Below are 19864 nucleotides of genomic sequence, written 5' to 3'. Positions count from 1 at the left end.
TCATACCCTTCAGAAAACCATTCACTTAAAGGCAGCTGGACGGACTAAAGTGTTCAGCTTGCCCTCTTCACTCTTGGATGAGTTTTGTGCAAAGCCCGGGCTTGGAGGCCTTCCCTTCACAGATCCGAGCAATTAATGAGAGAATGATTGTATTAAAATAAAAAAGAGGGGGGGGGGGAGAAAAATGTTGTAGTGTTTGGTCTGCCTCGATCATTTGGGTTTGTAATTAAATTATACTCCTGAAGTCCCCCCACCATTATGGGGAAATGGCTGGTCTTTTCCTTTCTTTCTTTTTTTAATGCACGATGAAAAACTAATGCTGTTTACGTAATTAATAGCCATGTGTGGCTTTTCTTTCATATTAAAGGGCTAATAAGGGTTTGAATATAGGGCCTACTGTTAATCCAGCAGCAATTGGAATTAATACTTCCCTAGCCAGATTCTTAGTCAAACAAGATGCGGGGGGGGGGCATTAATTTAGCATCACTCCGCCCCTTAATTCTGACAGGCCAGTGAATCAGTTCCTTTCAAAGGAAGTTTTTGTAGCATGAACAGAGTTCAAAAGGTCCTAACGGAATGTTAAGGACCTCTCTGCCCCGAGGTCTGTGTGTTACTGACCAGGATCACATTTCCTAGAAACACTGTTGCTGTTCACTTCTTAAAAGTCCATTAAAAAGACAACCATCCTTTCTCTCCTCCTGCTCATCTCCCTGTCTCCCCGCTTTCATTTTCAAGCTAGTTATTCCTGGCAAGACATATTGCTTGTTTTTTTTTTACTTTTCACAATGCAGTCGGTATATAAGACAACCTACCATCAGATCACTTGACAATATTTGACCATTTTTGTAAGCTAGTTTGCACTCTGGCTTCTCTTTCATCTGTCAGCATGGGATTTGTTTTGGCTTCTTCCGCATGTTCGATTGTCGGGTCACCACCAGTTCTTAGTTTTATGAACTCTTAATCTTTCAGTATAATTCTATCAATAAGGAAATAGTAGTAGTTGTAGTAGTAGTAGTAGTAGTAGTAATGAGTTTTCCACATGCCATAGAATATATTTCTGCCATTTCTATATAGCGGAACTGTGTGTCTGAACTATCAGTTCTGCTTTTACTAAAATAATAATAACAACTATGTTGCACGCTGAAGAGAAATGGACTTCCGGATGCAGCAAAACACAATTAAACAACAGGTGTACATTCTAACCTCTGCCTCAAATGTCACTATGGGAAAGGGCCATGGCTCAGTGCTTGATCACATGATTTGCAGGCAGAAGGTCCCAGGTTCAATCCCTGGCTTCTTCAAGTAGGAATGGGAAATACTCTTGTCTGAAACCCTGGAGAACCACCGTCAGTCAGTGTAGACCAGGATTAGCCAACACGGTGACCTCTAGATATCTTAGACTGCAAATCCCATCTGCTCCAGCCAGCATGGCCAGTGGTCATAAATAATGGGGAGCTGCAGTCTTCAACATTATTTGTTTTTCGGTGTTGGGGGATACCCAATTGGTATAAGCAATACTGAGTTATAAGGTTGGATTTGGTATAAGGTATCTTATTTTGTTTCTATAAGGGTAAATTATTTGATAGACATATAATACATAATGTTATTTTTTTCCATATTCTGAAAAATGGCATTGCTATATAGGAAAATAAGGGGGGATTGTGGCCAATTGGAACTGTGACCAGTTTTCCAGGGCCATATGACATGTGACACTGGAGGAAAATGGAAAATCACACCAAACAGGCCTCCATGAAATAGTTGAGGTGGTTCAGTTCACATGAGAACAAACTGTGTGATACTCCCCCAGGTTAATGTATGCACCCTAACTAATTCTGTCTTCTACTGAAACCTCTGGTTGCAGGTAGTAGATATCATGGCCCAGTTTGATGTGATGGTTCCAAATCACACCAGCCTGGATGCCTCTGAAGATATGATCACCCAATTTGGAGTGACAGTTCCAAAGAATGAGGAGTGGGTTTTGGTCTACACTTGAATACTGTTGACTCCAGGTGGTGGACTGAACCATTCCAAAGGGATGACTGTTCTGAACTATGCCAATTTGGACGCTTCTGAAAACATCATGGCCCAATTTGGCATCACATCACCCAATTTGGCATGATGGTTCCAAACTCTGCCAGTTTGGAGTGCTCTGAGGACATCATCAGTCCAATTGGATGTGATGGTTCCTGAGATTAAGGTACAGGCTTTGGTTTATTGTTTAGATACCATTGGATGCCTTTTCGAATCAAGGTGGCAGAGTGAACTGTTCCAAACCGCAGTGATTTGGACACCTCTGAGGATAATGTTGCCCAGTTTGGCATAATGTTTCTGGACATGAAGAAGGGGTTCTTCATGAGCAGCCTCACCACCAAATTATTAATGGCAATTGAATTTTTTGCCTTTCATAAAGAGATGTTTGCTATCTTCTCGACTCAGCTGGTCAACCCACTTTTGCTAGTCAAGAAGGACAATGGTCAAGAAGACATATAGCAGGCCACACTCATTCAAGCCCCTTCTTCACAGCCCAAAGCTGCAAAAACAAAAATGTATCCCATAACCCCATAACTTAATGGTGCCATAGATAAACCCACTGTCTGAACTACTGAACAAGTAGAGTCCAGGTCTAGGTAAATGCAAAAGCCTTTATTTTCAAAGTACTTAGCAAACTTATCGTAGAGACTCTCCAAAGCTTCTCTAATGCCACCAATTTGCCCAAGTTGAAGTAGGCCCTGAACAACTTGGAAAAGCTCCACTGGGTGGCACCCTGAGGATGCAATGGTGGCTTGAAAAGTCATGCTTTTTCACTGCAATCCAGGGCCAGCTGCCTCAGGTGGCATTTCTGCCCCGTAGTCTGTCTTCTGCCCCTTAAGCTAGCCTGCTGCTCTCAGATACTGTGGAAAGTGATATTAGGTTACCAGTGTTGAAGGAAGATTAAGCTGCTAGTTTTATTAGCCATCATACATGGACTGGGCAAGACACTATATTTTCCATTGCCTCAAGCAGCAAAGGACTTAAAATGGCTTTGTCACCATCACTGTCACTCAGTAGGCTCAGTAATGAACTCTTTTCTGGCTTCAGTCAAATTCACTTTGAAACTTTCACCATTAATACTGTACTCATCTCTTAGAAAGCTTCACTGCTTGGAGCTCCTCAGAAGGCCAAGGAGAAGACTGAGATCTGCAATATGGGAGAGGCACTTGAGATCGATGGTGACTACCACTGATATTCCAGAGACTTCAACGGGCATTCTGAGGGCAGTGAGAAGAGAGAGAAGAAATACAAATCCTTCTGCAACCAGGTATTCTCCTGCAACTCCCACCATCCATGACTATTGGCCATGCCTGCTGGAGTGGATGGGAATTGTTGTCCAAAATATTTGGAGTACACTAGTTTAAGGAAGGCTGCTATAGGCTACACCAATTCTCATGCATATATTAGTGTTATAAGGAAACTCAGCCTGACCCTAGGCAAACACCGCTGCTGAGAAATCAATTTCTCCCCGCTTACACACCCACATCTCAGTAATACACAGTATGTCAGTTCCCTTACTCATGATTAAGTCATGGGTGGTAGATATATAGCCCTGCAATCAAACAACAATACTTCTGGGCCTTGATGACAAGTTGGGAGGAAAATTTATGTTACAGTGGCTGGAGGAATAGTGGACGGAGCTCAAATGTTGATCCTAAATATCTTAACAAAGATTTAGTTATCACAGACAAGGTTTCTTTATAGTACTAATTCAGGGGATACCAATGGAAGCCAGCACAGTGGTAAACGTATCACAATAGCTGCCGCTTCAATTATCACATTAATTGGCTATTTGCTTCTTTATAAAATGTCCTGTGCAAAATCTGAGATGCAACTTTGCAGAATCAGGTGGCTTGCTTGCTTAAAACAGATTAATTTATATCCTCCAAGATTAAGGTCATATCGATATCATGCATGATCTCTATCAGCTTTACGGATTCCTGAACTTAATGTTTAGGCTCACTAAGGCCTATTCATCCTTGGCAGATTGATATAGGAACTGACAATTCATTGCCACCCAAGTGTATCTTAACCTACAAAGCTCACATAAATATTGCTGAACATATCCCATTGTAGAATGGCTAGTTAGTTATGCCAGCCATTCAGCTTGCTGCAACTCTGAGTAAAAGAGCATTTCTCTCAATGATTCACCTAAAAGAAATAAATGTGCTATTGTTCTTTTTGCTGTTTTTATTTCTCTTCCCCAATGAGCAGCACTTACGAAAATAGATTTATCTGTCAATCAGTGGAACATTGAAGGAAGAAGTGGAACAGGACCTGAAACTAGATGGGGGGGGATGATAGGAGTAAGATGGAAGCCTAATAATAACTACTACTACTACTACTACTACTACTACTATTACTACTACTAATGGTCCATTGAGCATTCTAGTCAAGCACTTTCTAGTTTGGCAGGTAGCAGTTCTCTAAGGTATCAGACTATGTCTCAACTTTCCTGAGATCCTTTTATAGCTGCCCTGGGTGCTGAGTCATAGTACATATGATAATATGGACTACAAAAGTTTATGCAACAATAAATCTTTCTTCTACAGGATACTTATTGGTGGTTAATACTAATGGTTGGGTCACCTTCCTAAATCAGTTAACCCCAATCAGTGATTTGCTGGATTGCTTGAATTCCAGGCAAAACCAAGCGAGCCAAAATCAATCATTTTTTGGTATAAGAGTAACCGACTAATTGGGCTAGAAAGTTGTCACAGGAAGAAGATGGGCTTCTGTTTGGGAAGCAGATGTCTTAGTGTTTGCCTCAGTATTGTTTGCTGATGACAAACACCACAGCAAATCAGCAGGGCCACCATTATCCTGTGACAATGTTCTATTAATTAGGCATGCCCTTCTAACTTTTAAGTATACAGTCAAAAGGCAGCTGTTCTATAAGCACTGTTATAAGGCAGTGAATTGGAGGGACCACACCTGGTAGCCAAAGCCTTAAGTGTCATTAAGTCCTGCCCTGAAGAGATCTCCCCACCCCACCCCCACATGCACCAGAAACTTCAATTTGTGAGGAAAATCTGAGCTCACCACCAGCTCCCTCAAGGCTAATTCAAGCACCATACTCATGTCAGATTCACTTCAAAAGTCCCTCAGTTACTTCACTAATAACCCCCCCCCCCCAAAAAAAGAAGGGAATCCCAAAATGCTTAACAAACAATGAAATACACTGGTGGTGCCTGACACATTTTGGGCAACTGGTTTGTCAGAGACAAAAGCATTGGTTATATCATGGCTGTACACACCATACATTTAAAGTATCCTGGGAACTGTAGTTTGTCAAGAGTGCTGGGAACTATGGGTTTGTAAAGTATAGTTTCCAAGATTCTTTGAGCAAAGTCATTTGTCTGGTGTGCTCACAGTAATTTCCCCACCTTTAGAGTTCTGTCCCAGTCCTTGAGGGATGAGTTGCTTTTTCCCTCTGGGTTGATTTTTTTTTTTTAAGAATAATGAAGGTAATATGAGATTCCCACTTAAACAAATTTCCTTAAAACTTCTGAATCTACCTACCTACCTACTGCATTCATATCCCACCTTTTTCTCCAAGGAGCTCAAGGTGGCATATATGGTCCTCCCCCTCCTCATTTAATCACCACAACATTCCTGTGGGGTAGGATTAGGCCGAGAGGCAGCAACTCGCTCATGTTCACCCAGTGAGTTTCATGCCTGAGTGGGGATTTAAAACCTGGACTCCCAGCCTGACACACTAACGACTAACCACTCCACCACTTGACTTTTGCATCTGGAGAGAAGGCAGCTCTTGCTCCTTGCGCCTACTCCCTTCCCTGTCTGCCATCCCTCCCACCAGACACAAAGATTCCTTGTGCCACAGAGCAAAGGAATAAATGGAGGCAGATACTACAGCTGCTAAGGGGAAGAGCAGGAAGAAGAAACTGCCTGCTTTCGTTTTGTTTTGGGAAATTTAAAGGAACCAGCCTATTGTCCTGTTTGTAAGGTAAATACTATGTGAGTGAGAGTCAAGGGCAGAGGGTAAGAGTTAAGGGATAGTAGCTCTCCAGCTGTGAGAAGAAACTTTTCACCTTATTGGTCCTTGTGTGTAGTATAGCCTTTCTGTCAGTGACCAGTACCTTTCCTTGTCTAACCAACACATGAAAATTGGTAGCAGCCATGTAAAAGTCAAGAATGAATAAATATTCAGAGAAGAAATTAGGCACGTATTCATTTTCTGGTACACAGTATAATCCAATGTAAATAGCACCCCATTTAGCTAATCTTCTGATGACCCACAACTATTTAACTTCAAGCCCATTTAGCTTAATGAGATTATACTGTACATTATTCTGAGGCAATCAGGTTTGATAAATCATACTAAATTGCTCTGGAGTTGCAATTCTGTCTTTCCCTTCCTCCTTCCTTCCTTCCTTCCTTCCTTCCTTCATGCATTCTCTCTCCAGAATAATGTCACTGCAAAGGATACTAGAACATTCCAGTCTTTACACATGACAGAAACAGAAATCAACAAATGTTATGCAGACTAGTTGATTCCAGAAGATAAAAGCAAATCCCTATATTCTAATCATAGACTATAGGGAAAGTAAAATATAATGCATGCATATGTAGCAGGAGGCAACATCTGCTTCTGTGGAAGCATGAGTCTCCAGTCTATAAAATATAACACCAGTGTCACCTAAAAAACTAAGACTGCTTACATACCATACCTTTAAAGCACATTCAAACCATATTCTTTCCCTCAAAGAATTCTGGGCATTGTACTTTACCTCTCACAGAATTACAATTCCCAGCAAGCCTTAACAAAGTACTGTGCTCAGAATTATTTGAGGGGTCAAAATGTGCTTCAAATGTCCTTCAGAGGTATAGTGTGTGCACAGTCTGAGGTTGCAGTCCTCTGGTACCTCAGAGGGCACCCCAGAGGCCGTTAAGACTATTTTGCATCTCCCTCTCCAAGAATGGAGAAAGAGGTCCCTGGAGATAGTTGGTGCTCTACCAACATCAGATCTTGGACTCCAGAAAGGGCAAAAATAAGGCATTCTGGGAGAAGCTGTGGATACACAGCTCTCCTGTTTCCCCCAAATACTAATGGAATTGGGGGACAGCATCATTTATTTCCCAGAAGAGAAGCCTATGGCAACCTTGGGTTTGGATATGAAGCTTCCTCTGCCTTTGATTCCTCCTTTTCCCACCCCAAAGGATTGCTCTATAATTCCTGTATTTTGGAACGAGCTATTACATCAGATGCTTGCCATGTAAGCATCTGTGGGTATGGAGTAGAACAATGGCCCATTTAAACCGTCTGACAAAAAAGCTATAGCAACAAAAAAACGACTCCTAAAAAATGGTTGGCCCTTCACTTCATCAAATCTGGCCCTCTTTGAAAAAGTGCAGACACAACTGATTTAATGTATACTTGCACTAGTACCAGTAGTGAGAATTCCTAATTCTTATTTATCCATTAATCAATGTGCTTATAACACCAATCATCCTGAAGAGGGGTGACCTATCTGGACGTGCATTATTGCATCAAAAGCACTGCTGTGGTAAATGGCCCAATATGCCTTCAGCCTATCTTAGTATATGGTCCATGAAAGAAAGAAAAATGGTGGGAATGGAGCACACTTTTGAAAGCAAAGGACGCACAACAGACATAAAGAAGACGAAAATGCAGCTTTTTTTTTTTTGGTGCAACCAAATTCAGACGCCCTTAGAATGTAGCCCATCAGCCTCTTTCTAAAAATGGCTTCAGAAGCCCTATAGAGGTATTTCAGCTTCTCTGACTTCTCACACAATATTCTTTTAAATGAATTTAAAGCTTTTCAGAATCCCTGCAAAATAACCATGGTGCAGTTCCCCTCGTACTATTATGCAAATAGATTAATCAGCCAATGCTTCAGTGAGAATTAATTTATATTTGAATCAAATGAGCCCTAGACGCTTTATAATTGAACCCTTAGGCCAAGGCCTGGGCTAGGTAGCAACCCCATATTATTCATTTGACGAAACGTGAACTGACATAAATACTATGGCTAACTTTCAATCCGATTACTCCGTTACCTCACATCAATGCTATCCCAGCCATCAGACTCTGGCGTCCTTCCTTTCATTGGCTTTGCTAACAACTGACAACTCCTGCCTGATAAACAAGCACCCACGCTGCCATCTCGTACCCCCTCTCTTAACCCATAATTCCTGCTCAATGGGCCCTATTCGACAAGGTACTTTATTTTGTTTGTAGGAATCAAGGACTAAACAGGGTGTTTTTGTGCTTTTTTATTTTAAAAAAAAGTTCTGTTGGTGTGGCTACAATTCAGAACTTCTCACTCCCAGCTGCTAACTATTTAGAGACCTAACAACAAAAACACACATGGGTGCTCGGCTCTTAATTTTAACAGTTATCCAAATTTATTGTGGTCTTTTAAAGTCTTCCCACACCTTCCTTTATAAGCCATTTTTTGATAACTGTGAGTAAAGGTCAATGTAAAGTGAACCCACATTTTATACAGCACCCTTATACCAAACTCATGTTGACAACCACCACATTCTTTCAATTGCAATGCACAGGAACTTGTATGGGGGTGGTATGTTTAAAGAAAAAAGTTTTTCCCCTGTAAAGCCACAGGCATTTAAAAAGATTGACCAAACAATCGACCAGGTGTGAGAAAAGCCTCCCCGCCCCCCTCTGTAGGCAGCTCTCTGGCAGAGAACTTACATTCTCTAATTAGATTATCAGGCAAGCTTTGAAACTCTTATCAAAAACATTTTCTCTGTTGTACTGTCCATTGTGCATAGTTGATAACTAAGCTTCTCAAAGCTCCAGTTAAAAACCTGTTTTTTAAATAAGTTGAAGGAAGTATGGAGAAGAAAAAGAAAACAAGACTTCCATTTACTTGAAAAAAGCATGGGTTGCTAGGGTTTATTTTACAAGGCATGTTCTAAACATATCATATGATTTGTAGTTCAGCCTTTAGGGTGCACATTACATAGGGAAGGCTAAACACAGCCATTCAAAACCCTCTTAAAGTTGGCCCTATGCTACCATTTGTGGTGAAGAGAGGTCATCTTTGTGCTTGGTACTTTGCAGAGAGGTAGGTGAGGTTGCAGTGAGCACCAAAATACTCAGGACTGTGAAATTTCAAGCAGACTGTGAATCATTCCAAAAGGATTTCTCCACACTATATTTAATGCTGCCGACATTTTTCAGTCATATATGTTAAGGAGGTATAAGTTGACTTCAACCTACCAGAAATAAACCAGAGCTGAAAACTCAGCGAAATGGAGGAATTTAAAATTTTAAAAACCAAGTGTTTTAATATTGCTCACTTGCATAAAGCTTACCTAATATCTATTTACAGCACGGCTATTGTTAGATAGCTGTATTCTGATTTGGTTGTCTAGGATATTGTCGAATTAAGGGAAACTGAAAATGGTAATTAGTGATCAGCTGGGTTGAAGCACCATTATTACGAAGAAAATCTTAAGAAATTATGTATTTATATATTTATCTATAGAATATTTGTATACCACTTTTCAACAGTATGTTCTCAACATGGCTTAGATAGCACAAAGTAGCTTATGAATGTTTCAATAACATTGTTTACAGTCTCAGCAAAAACAGAATTCCGTGTGTAGATTGTCCACCCTAGAACAGTTTCACTCTCATTAGGATTTAACCAGTATCCAGAGATGATAGATATACCTGACATATACTGGGTCTCAACTGGTATTAGAGTGAATTGTGTCAATGCTGCGCAACAAAGGTAAAGGTCATATTGAGTGCTGGACTAGATGACCCTTTGGCAAGCATTTATTATGTTCTTATAGTCCAGACTTCAGTCTCTGTAATCATTGATTGACCTTGTAAATGTGGTGCAGGAAATCACAGCAAGGATTGCAAGAGCTTCCTAAAACTTAGCATTCAGGACTATGCTTGTTCTTGTGTTAGTATGTATCGTACAGAAGAATTAAATCTTGCTTTTTACTTCTGTGTAACTTACTGTGTGATCAAGTTCTTCAGTGTTCACCAGTGTTGATGGAGCTGTAGTCCTAAACATCTAGAGAGCATCAGGTTGGGGAAGGCTGGCATAGGCTGTTGATGTGCTCATCTGACACATTAGAAATTGAAGCTGGAAGAGCAGGACTAGGTGACAGATTCCCAATGAAGTTGATGAGCTTGAAACCCTATGCTCCATCTACTTGTGGACCACAGTCATGACTGCTCAGCTATTTGGAGGGGGAAGGCTTGGACGATGCTTAATCTCTGCTTGATTGCTTTGCGTGGCTTAAAAGCTGAAGAAAATATATGTAGAGATAGAGAACGAATTAATACCAACAATAACCAGACACATGACAAATGGGAAAATAAAATTCAAAGTAGACAAGAGAAACACATTAAGAAGAGAAGGGACAAATTAACTAGCCTCACAGTTGGCCTGGCAAAGAAACAGGGACAAAACTCCAGTGAATTACTTTTGACCTGATCACATCCTTCGTCTGTGTATTTGAGAACATGGTCGTTCAGGGTTGGCCAGTCTGAATGGAAGGGGTGGAAGCATGTAACTCTCGCCTCCAGGTTCCTTTGCCAAGTCTCGTCTCTGCTGTTTTATCCGAGATCCCTTCTTTCTTTGGGGCAGGGAGAGAAAAAGAAGGAAGGGGGGGGACACACCACACAGTTAACCACCTGTCAGGGCTGAGGACACAATAAGACAGCCCCCAAAAGAGCTTTTCATGCATGCGTAATATATTTGTTCAGCTATTCACTTAATGAAGCTGATAAATGTGATGCAAAACAATAGTCAAGTTAATCTATTTAGTAAAATGTTTTGAGACTTTCAGGCGATGTTAAGGAGGGTAGTGTATGCAAGCCATTTTCATTTCAATGCACTCATCTCTCCCCCCCTCTTTGGGGGAAAAGAGGGAGGAGGGGGTTAGATTCAGACAACCTATGTGAATATAATTTCTTATAAATGTGTCTTTAATGGGTTTAATTCACCCTTGCCAGCTGTTTTTGGAGCTGGTTTGAAAGAGCAAAACAAACGTGCCAGGTTTGGAAAGCTAGTTAAAATTAGTTTCGGTCATTGGGGCCAAGCTATATTTCCTGCAAACCATCTGCTTGATTGGCACAATAGAGGGATTTTCAAGAAAAAAAAACAGGGAGGGAGGGAGGAGGGGGGAGGAGGAGGTGGGGGAAAAGACCAGCAAAGCTTTGAAGGACCCAACAGTTACTGTTCCTTGTGCTGAATTCTAAAGGTGAACGTCTTAGGTGTCTTAATACAGCATGTCCCATTCAGGCATTCAGCAAGGTCGATGAGCATCAATAAGGGCACCTAGAAAGGTATTAAAACTCCATGCAGAGAACCTTCATCCTCACCCTCCCCTCTAGAAAGAAACAAAAATAGAGAAATCTCTCTGTGTGTTTTAGATAGATAGTCTGGATTTGAGCGAGAGGGGCATTAGCCAAAGGCGCCCGGGTGGAGAAGCCTGGCCACCAGCAGGAAATGCATTCAGGCCCAAATGATTTCCTAGCCTCTCTTGTTCCATCAGATTCTAACATGTTTGGAATATGAGTTATCAAAGGAAGGCAAAACAAGCAAAATGTGCCGAGCAGTCATTTCTTCCCCTGCCCCTAAACTATATACATTGCAAAAGGGTTGTCATCAAGAGCAGTCCTATTTAAATGGATGGTGCTTCCTGAACTGGACTTGGGTTCTAAGCTCCCTTACCTGCCCACCCTAAACATAAATTAAATGACACACATCAGCCTACTGGAATCACTGCATAAATGAGTTCCCATAGTGGCCTGTGCTAAGCTGCCAAGGTGAACCCATTCACAGTTATTTCTGCATATAGTGAATGTCATGCAGCAGACGGGTAATTGTTGATGTTTTTACTGCTCTCGTATGCTGAGGGACCAGGCATTGTTTGGATTGACCCTGCACAAGTGTAACCATTCAAAGGATTGGGCTTGTGTCACACCACTGTCAACCCATAATTGCTTAGCGCCTTTTAAAACAAATTGTTAGCAGTAGGGCTTCTAGGTACCCAGTTTTGATGGGGGTGTATGTACACCACTGGCTCTCTAGGAAAAGTTATGTGCAGCAATTGCAAGGGAACGTCCATCAGCCTTCATATGCCTGTATGTCCATGTAGTAAGGCTCAGTTTGAACTCTCTATAATGTAAGCAAAGGAAAGATAAATAATGGAATGTACTTCCATTAAAATTATGCATAAATCTTTCCATGCCAGTTTACAATAGGATGATAGACTACAATCCAAAACTTAGTTCTATAGAAGTAAATGTATCATATCTATTTTCATTGATGAATTATTATTAGTTTACAAGTGAGCCTTTTCAATGTTTCAGCCAACCAGCCATGCCCTCCTGCACATATTCCATTCCATTTTGTTTACCCAGCCTCCAGTTTTCTGCCCCACCATAAATCACAGAATTATAGAAATAGAACTGTAGAATTGGAAGGAACCCTGAGGATCATCTACTCCAACCCCCTGGAGACACACAGACTGAACACTTACTAGATGGCCAGAATCACTGCTCAGCATATCAGATCTCTAGGACAGGCATGGCCAAACTTGGCCCTCCAGATGTTTTAGGACTACAACTCCCATCATCCCTAGCTAACAGGACCAGCACCCTAAAATGCTTACAAAGCCCAAACTAAGCTTTCTCTCAGTCTCTTCCAATAGGAAATAGAATCATATAACTGTAGAGTTGGAAGGGACACTGAAGGTCATAAAGTCCAACCCAACTAAAGCATCCATGATAGATGGGCATCCAACCTCTGCTTGAAGACCTCCAAGGAAGGAGAGTCCACCACCCTCTGAGGGAGGCTGTTCTACTGACAAACATATCTTACCATCAGAAAGCTCTTCCTAATGTTTAGTCAGAATCTCCTTTCTTGTAACTTGAATCTGTTGGTTCGGGTCCTACCCTCTAGAGCAGGAGAAAACAAGCCTGCTCCATTTTCCATGTGACAGCCCTTGAGATATTTGGAGATGGCTATTATATCTCCTCTCGGTCTCCTCTCATCCAGGCTAAACATACCCAACTCCTTCAACTATTCCTCATGAGGTTTGGTTTCCGGAGCCTTGACCATCTTAGTCACATCCTCTGTACACGTTTCAGCTTGTCAATATCCCCCTAAAATTGTGGTGCCCAGAACTGGACACAGTATTCCAGGGGAGGTTTGACAAAGGCAGAATACAGTAGTACTATTACTTCCCTTGATCAGGACACTATACATCTGTCAATGCAGCCTAGAATAGCATCTGCTTTTTTGCTGCAGCATCACACTACTGACTCATGCTAAGCTTGTGGTCCACCAAGACCCCAAGATCCTTTTCACATGTACTGCTGGCAATCCAGGTGTCTCCCATCTTATATTTGTGCAGCTGGTTCTTCCTTGCTGTTGTTTTAGTCGTTTAGTCATGTCCAACTCTTCGTGACCCCATGGACCAGAGCACACCAGGTACTCCTGTCTTCCACTGCCTCCCACAGTTTGGTCAGACTCATGTTGGTAGCTTCGAGAACTCTGTCCAACCATCTCGTCCTCTGTCGTCCCCTTCTTCTTGTGCCCTCCATCTTGCCCAACATCAGGGTCTTTTCCAGGGAGTATTCTCTTCTCACGAGGTGGCCAAAGTATTGGAGCCTCAGCTTCAGGAACTGTCCTTCCAGTGAGCACTCATAGCCGATTTCCTTAAAAATGGATAGGTTTGAATTTCTTGCAGTCCATGGGACTCTCAAGAGTCTCCTCCAGCACCATAATTCAAAAGCATCAATTCTTTGGTGATCAGCCTTCTTTATGGTCCAGCTCTCATTTCCATACATCACTACTGAGTTCTTCCTACCTAAGTGTAAAACCTTACATTCATCCCTATTGAAATTCATTTTTTTTAGTTTTGACCCAGTTGGTCAATCTGTTAAGCTCATCTTGAATCCTGATTCTGTCCTCTGCAGCATTAGCTAGGACAACTAACTTGGCATTTTGACTAGGACAACTAACTTGGCATTTTGCGTCAGGAACAGCTACTACCTACAGTGCCCCGTTGGTTAGTAGCTTCCATCAACCTTGCATAATAGCTGGCCATACCAACATCAAGTTGATCCATTGAAATTGAAAAACTTGAAATTGCTTTGGTCCATTATTTCCACAGGTCTATGCTGTGTATAACTGACATTAGGTCCAGGAACTCTCAGCTGGCCTCCAAGCAGCAGCTTTACTGCCTGGAGGGTACAGGCAGAATCAGAGCCTCAGTGAGGTTGGGGTAGCAGCAGAGCACTGACAGAGCCCATCTGGCGTCTCACCAGACTGCCCTGGTAAGTGGCAGGGATGTTACTACTGTAGCATTGGTTGGTGGCACCAATTTGTTGTGACTGGCTGTTCACTGCCTGGAAGGGGAAGAGGTGATTGTGGGTTTGGGGGGTCTGTACCTTAATGGCAGGGGTGAAGGATGCTTAGCCCCAGGCAACAAGATGTCTTTGGGGCTGGGCACTGCCTGGATCCCTCCATCCCTCCAAGTTCCACCAGCCAACACCCCCCAATTTGATTTTTTTAAGCCATAAAGGGGAAGGAGAGGCGGACAACAGCAACAAAGCCGCCGAGTGACAGTTAAGGAAGAAAGTTGGGAGACCAGGACATGGAAATGAATGGTAGGATGCACCACCCCGCCCTCTCCCCGCGCCGCCGATCCCAGGTCAAGCGGCATTCGTCACAGGTTTTAGAGGGAGAAGTCCCTTCCCTTCCACCCCCAGAGCCTTTGAAAAGACACTTCCAAAGGAATCGCTGAAAAAGAAGATCCCTTGCCTCCGATTTCTGGGCTTCTTGGGCGGCGGCCTTCCCTTCTCAATAGCTCCTCGGGCCCCTTTCGCCGCGCTGCTTAAGGGAAGTCTCCTGCGCCCCCCCGAAACAGCCCGGGACCCGGGGCCACGTGGGCGCCTCCACGGGCGGCGCACCCAGATGAGAGGCAATGCAAAGGTTCGCCTCCCTCCCGGCAACCCGTCGAAGCCACGGCAGCTGCCACGAAAGGGCATGCGCCTGTCTGCCTGCCTGGGCCGCAATTCCGCCTTTCGCCTCCGCTCCCCTGAAGCCAGGGCAAGTCGCTGGAGCTGCCGTGGCGCGTCACCGGATCCGCGCTGACTTGGAAGCCCGTCCTCCTCCCCTGGGGCTCCGCGGGTCTTTCCGTCGTACTGCAGCCTTGAACGTCACGTATTTTCGGGGTTTGTGTGGGGCTGGCAGACACACCTGTCTCAGAAAGTTATGGCCGTCACCTGTTGCCTCCGGGTACCCCAGCGTCGGTGGGACTGTGGATTGCGCTCCGATTCTTGGGATGTGGCGCTTGCTCGCTCTCTGCGTTTACATGCGTTATGACCAAAGCGAAGGTTTCTAAGGATAACAGCGCGTAAATACTTTTCCATTTTAATCACCTCCACACCCGAGTTATCCGACCCCCCAGTCGTCTGAAGGCAAACCAGTATAGGAGGTTTTTAAAAATGCTTTATTATGTTTTTATATACAGTATGTTGGAAGTTGCCCAGATTGGCTGGGGCAACCAAGTAAGATGTGTGGGGTATAAACACTAAAAGAATCATTATGGAATGGGACGTCCCTCTTTTCATCGGAAAAATGTTGGAGGGTATGCAAAACATGAATGGCCAAGGGGTATGGGGTTTCTGAAACTCTTGCGCTTAGAAGTCTGCTCGCTTCAAGAAGGTCGGGGGCGTAAGTCGGACTGAAGCCTATTGGGTTGGCGCCCCAAATCCGAACCCATTTCTTGGCGAGCAAATTCCCAGAGAGTATTTGCTTCAAAATGCGGTCGCTACCCATTCAGCTTTATACCAGGAACGTCTGTTCTCACTGGCTTGATTTCTCGACATGAGTTGAAATAACAGAAATATCGAAACCGTATGCCCCCCCCCTTCTCCATTTCCTCGAGGTATGGAATTAAATAATGGCAAAACTTTAGTAGCCCAAAGTGAGGAACCACAAATGCTCTTCCTTCTTTCCAGTGCTAGAAATAAAATAAGCACAACCTGAAAGTGAACATGCCCTGAAAAGGGCGTCTTTTACAAAGGCTAGTAGTTACGCACTACAGCATGGGCGTAGCCAAGGGGGGCAGCTGCTCCCCATCAAGTAAAACAATACGAATACTTAAGTAACTGACCAATCACATCTGCCCCCCCTAACAAAAGTCCTGTTTCCCCCAACGAAAATAATGGCTCCGCCCATGCGCACTAGTGACTCCTCAAGCACATTTCACCAGCTTTGTCTTATTCATTACCCGTGGGTAAAAGATGGTAAGGATCTCCTCTCCCTTGTTGTGATTTCTCATTCGTATCAGGAAGTACAAAGCCGGAGTATTTGATCAGTTGCTTCATGTCTGAACTTGAGGAAGGATCATTTACTTAGGGTTCAGCCTAATTCTGAGCAGCCCTTTCTCTTTCAACAAAGATAATATCGTATCCTTTAGATCCGTCTTAATTACACATGAATAACAGCCGCTATATGCAGCTTGTGCTTTTCCATTACTTAATACAACCTAAAGGTAAAAGTAAAGGTAAAGGTACCCCTGACGGTTGGGTCCACCAGTCGCAGACGACTCTGGGGTTGCTGCGCTCATCTCCCTTTATTGGCGGAGGGAGCCTGCATACAGTTTCCGGGTCATGCGCGGCCAGCATGACTAAGGCGCTTCTGGCGAACCAGAGCAGCGCACAGAAATGACCTTTACCTTCCCGCCAGAGCGGTACCTATTTATCTACTTGCACTTTGACGTGCTTTCCAACTGCTAGGTTGGCAGGAGCAGGGACTAGCAATGGGAGTTCACCCCGTCTTGGGGATTCGAACCACCGACCTGATCGGCAATGTCCTCAGCACAAACACGAATAACTTTCCGGTCTCCAGAAGCGCGACAGGATGCAAAAGATCGAATAAACCTTCTCCAGCTTCCAAATGTTAACCTCCAAAGACTTCAAGATTTATTTATTTTTAAAAGTCAAGGGGTGAATGGCTCTAGTGGTCTTCGGTGTCCTCTCATTTACTTACATTGAATCGGTCTCTGCAAAATGGTTGCAGAAAAAGGAACCACACTAGAATCAAATCCGAATGCTGTTTAAGAACTCTGCAGCAGCTTTTGACTTCTCATTTGGAACTGCTCCGGAGTCAGTGGGTGCCAGGAGCTAGCCCGGCCCGTTACTACTTGGAAATATGCGCCACTGGATTCAATGGGATGAACTTGTACACCATCCCATCCCCACCCCGTCAATTAGCCACACTCAGTCCTGTCCATTAATTTCAATGGGTCTACTCTCTAACTTAGGTCCATTGATTTAGTGGGTCTTTACTGAGTATGGCCAATGTTGGACACCACCGAAAGGGGACTTTCCCCCGCCCATCAGAGTGCAGCTTTCCAAATACGTCCTCTTGGCATCCGCGCTATGGGACTTAATTCGAAGTCACAGCGCTTGAAGCTTCGGAGAGCATTTGCTCCCTTTTCTTTCCTCCCCCCTTTGCATTTTACGGTCAAGCTACTAGTTAGAATAGTAGATGGAGCAGTGGAACTTCCTGCCGCAGGAGCACAAAAGAGCTGCGGAGCCTCAGCGAGAGCCAGCCCACTGCGGGCATTGGAAAGTGACGATTATTTATAGCCCAAACTCTGCTCTTTTTGTCCCTTTTTGTCCCTTTGTGCCATCAGTTGTCCCTTTGTGCCATGTCTTAGGGTTTTTTTTCTTTATTTTCACCAAATACATAGTAATGCGTGGAAATCGCGCCTTAAACATCAAGCCACTCTATTTGCTGTCAACCCGGGCCAGTGCTTGCTTACTCCCAGTTGGGTAGGGGTATTTGTGGGTGGGGAGACCTCGGTGGGAGCAGGAGGGGCTTCTAACGCCACCATATTATTTCGTAGGCTAATCCCCTTCGCCTTCCCTCAAATAACTTTTTGATTTGAATCGAGGGAGAGGTTGAACAGACGTTCTTTCTTCGCTAATGTGATATAAATCACAGATGCACTTTCTCCACACACCCCCTCCGAATGGTTAAAGCATGGAGACATGGAGATCATGAGCGCACGCACGCACACCCCCGAGAAAGAAAGGAAAAGACGAAGGCCCGGACCCCAAAGGAAAACCACCGAAAGAAAGTAAAGCTGGTTAATAAGATTTTTTTGGAAGGGAGAAAGCTTTGTGTCCCCAAGTTAAAAAAGAGGGGTGTTGAAACAGCTGAAGGTGACAGTTAGTTCATGCTTAATAGGATCAGGGCTGCCTGCCTCGGGCTGCACGCTTCTGCCGGCTAAAAGTTCAGCACCAAAAGGCTGAATAGGGTGCTTTTAAAACATACGACGATTTAACACATCTGTTAGAGATTCTGCAACGGAGAGGTTCAAAAAGAGAAAAGAAAAGAAAAGGGAAAGAAAGCCTTTGCAACGACCTCTTTGCAGTGTTAACTGCCCTCAATTTTCGACTGCCCAGCACGTTTGGATTGGTTTTTTTAAAAAAATACATTCATCCACCAACCATTTTTCTTGAATACCAGGATATCGCTTTTTTTAAAAGCGAGGTTGGAGTTGGGGTGGGGGCTTTGTGCTAAATTTCCCATTCGATAGCGAAGGCAGACTTCCCTGTTCGCAGTCTTGCCTCTCTCCCAGACGCTCGCAATTCAGCATAACGATGCATCTTGAGGAAGTGCGCGGCAGCACGCGGAATTTCTGCCATAATAAATGTGCCCGTCTTCACGACTCTTCGGTCTCGTTCCGAGCCTAGCCCTGCTGCCCCTCCAGAGAGGTGTTTTCAGAAAGTCTGCTAAAAAGCCGCTTAGAGGCCAGAGGGCTGAAACATCAAGCAAATAGTTGTGCGATCAGCCTGTAGTACAGGGAGCGACAGTGGCAGTGCAATGTTGTCCACTGTTCCTCGGAAGCCAAGTCCCAACGCATTACATATTGGGCATACGCCTGGGGCTTACCTTGGTGTGCCTTGCAGCGTGGGTCTGTTTGAAAAGAAATCGCCGTTGAGATGCACAACCCAGTATGATGGCAGCCTTTGCGGCTGACGCCGATTTGGTCGCCTCCATGTGGAGGCGAATCCGCTTGAAATCAAGCAATGGAACTTCGACGTGAGTTGAAATAGGAACTTACCTTCCATAACAGCAAATAAATGGTTTTGTTTCCAAGGAACATATTTAGGATAGCAGCGCAAATCGGCTAAAGTCTTTTTTTTTTTAAGCGATGCTTTATTTTATTGCCCAAAACGAAACACAAAAATTTAAAAATCGGTACATAATATGAATTTGTAATCGTATGGGATGTAAGGCTGTTTCCCAAAATGGGTAAGATTTTGTCTTCAGCAAATGGTTTTTAATAAAGAAGCTATGTTTATGCTTTCCAGGATGTCTCAAAGCCAGACATAAAGTGGTTGCGACGAAGATGTAGTTCTAATTTCCATTATATACAGACCTATATATAGTTTTGCTTTGGATAACACGCCCCATACAAACCAAAACACTCCATCCCAGAACGCTGATTTATGACTCAGTCTTTAACCGCAGCAATCGCGGGAGCCCGTTTAAACCTTAGCAACTGGAAACTTGTTCGAGACGCAGACACTCTGGGGAGCAGCCCAATTTAAGTTTAGCAACAAACCCCCCCCCCAAACAAAGCCCCCCCCCCAAAGGCACAGCCAGCCCATCCATCGGATCATATATATATATATATAACCTTTTCATCTGCGGCAAAGATTTCACTTCACGTTGCCTCCTTTGTATTTTCTATTCTGCAGAAAGCTCCGAGATAAGTTTATATGAATATTTATTGCTTTATTTCCTGAGAGCCAGCGGGAGTGGGG

At 43.6% G+C, this 19864-nt stretch overlaps 1 long non-coding RNA gene across 1 annotated transcript; it reads right to left on the bottom strand.

Annotated features, from left to right (window-relative positions):
• Positions 1–10040: 10040 nt before the first annotated feature.
• Positions 10041–19060, bottom strand: LOC117047560. The gene is made up of 3 exons (XR_004426693.1): positions 18987–19060; positions 10486–10638; positions 10041–10305 (listed from the first exon to the last, which is right to left on the bottom strand). It is a non-coding gene; the product is annotated as an uncharacterized LOC117047560 (long non-coding RNA).
• Positions 19061–19864: the final 804 nt, after the last annotated feature.

This window comes from Lacerta agilis, chromosome 1 (assembly GCF_009819535.1).
Source record: "Lacerta agilis isolate rLacAgi1 chromosome 1, rLacAgi1.pri, whole genome shotgun sequence".
NCBI lineage: Eukaryota > Metazoa > Chordata > Lepidosauria > Squamata > Lacertidae > Lacerta > Lacerta agilis.
This window is presented reverse-complemented; position numbering and strand designations above follow the sequence as displayed.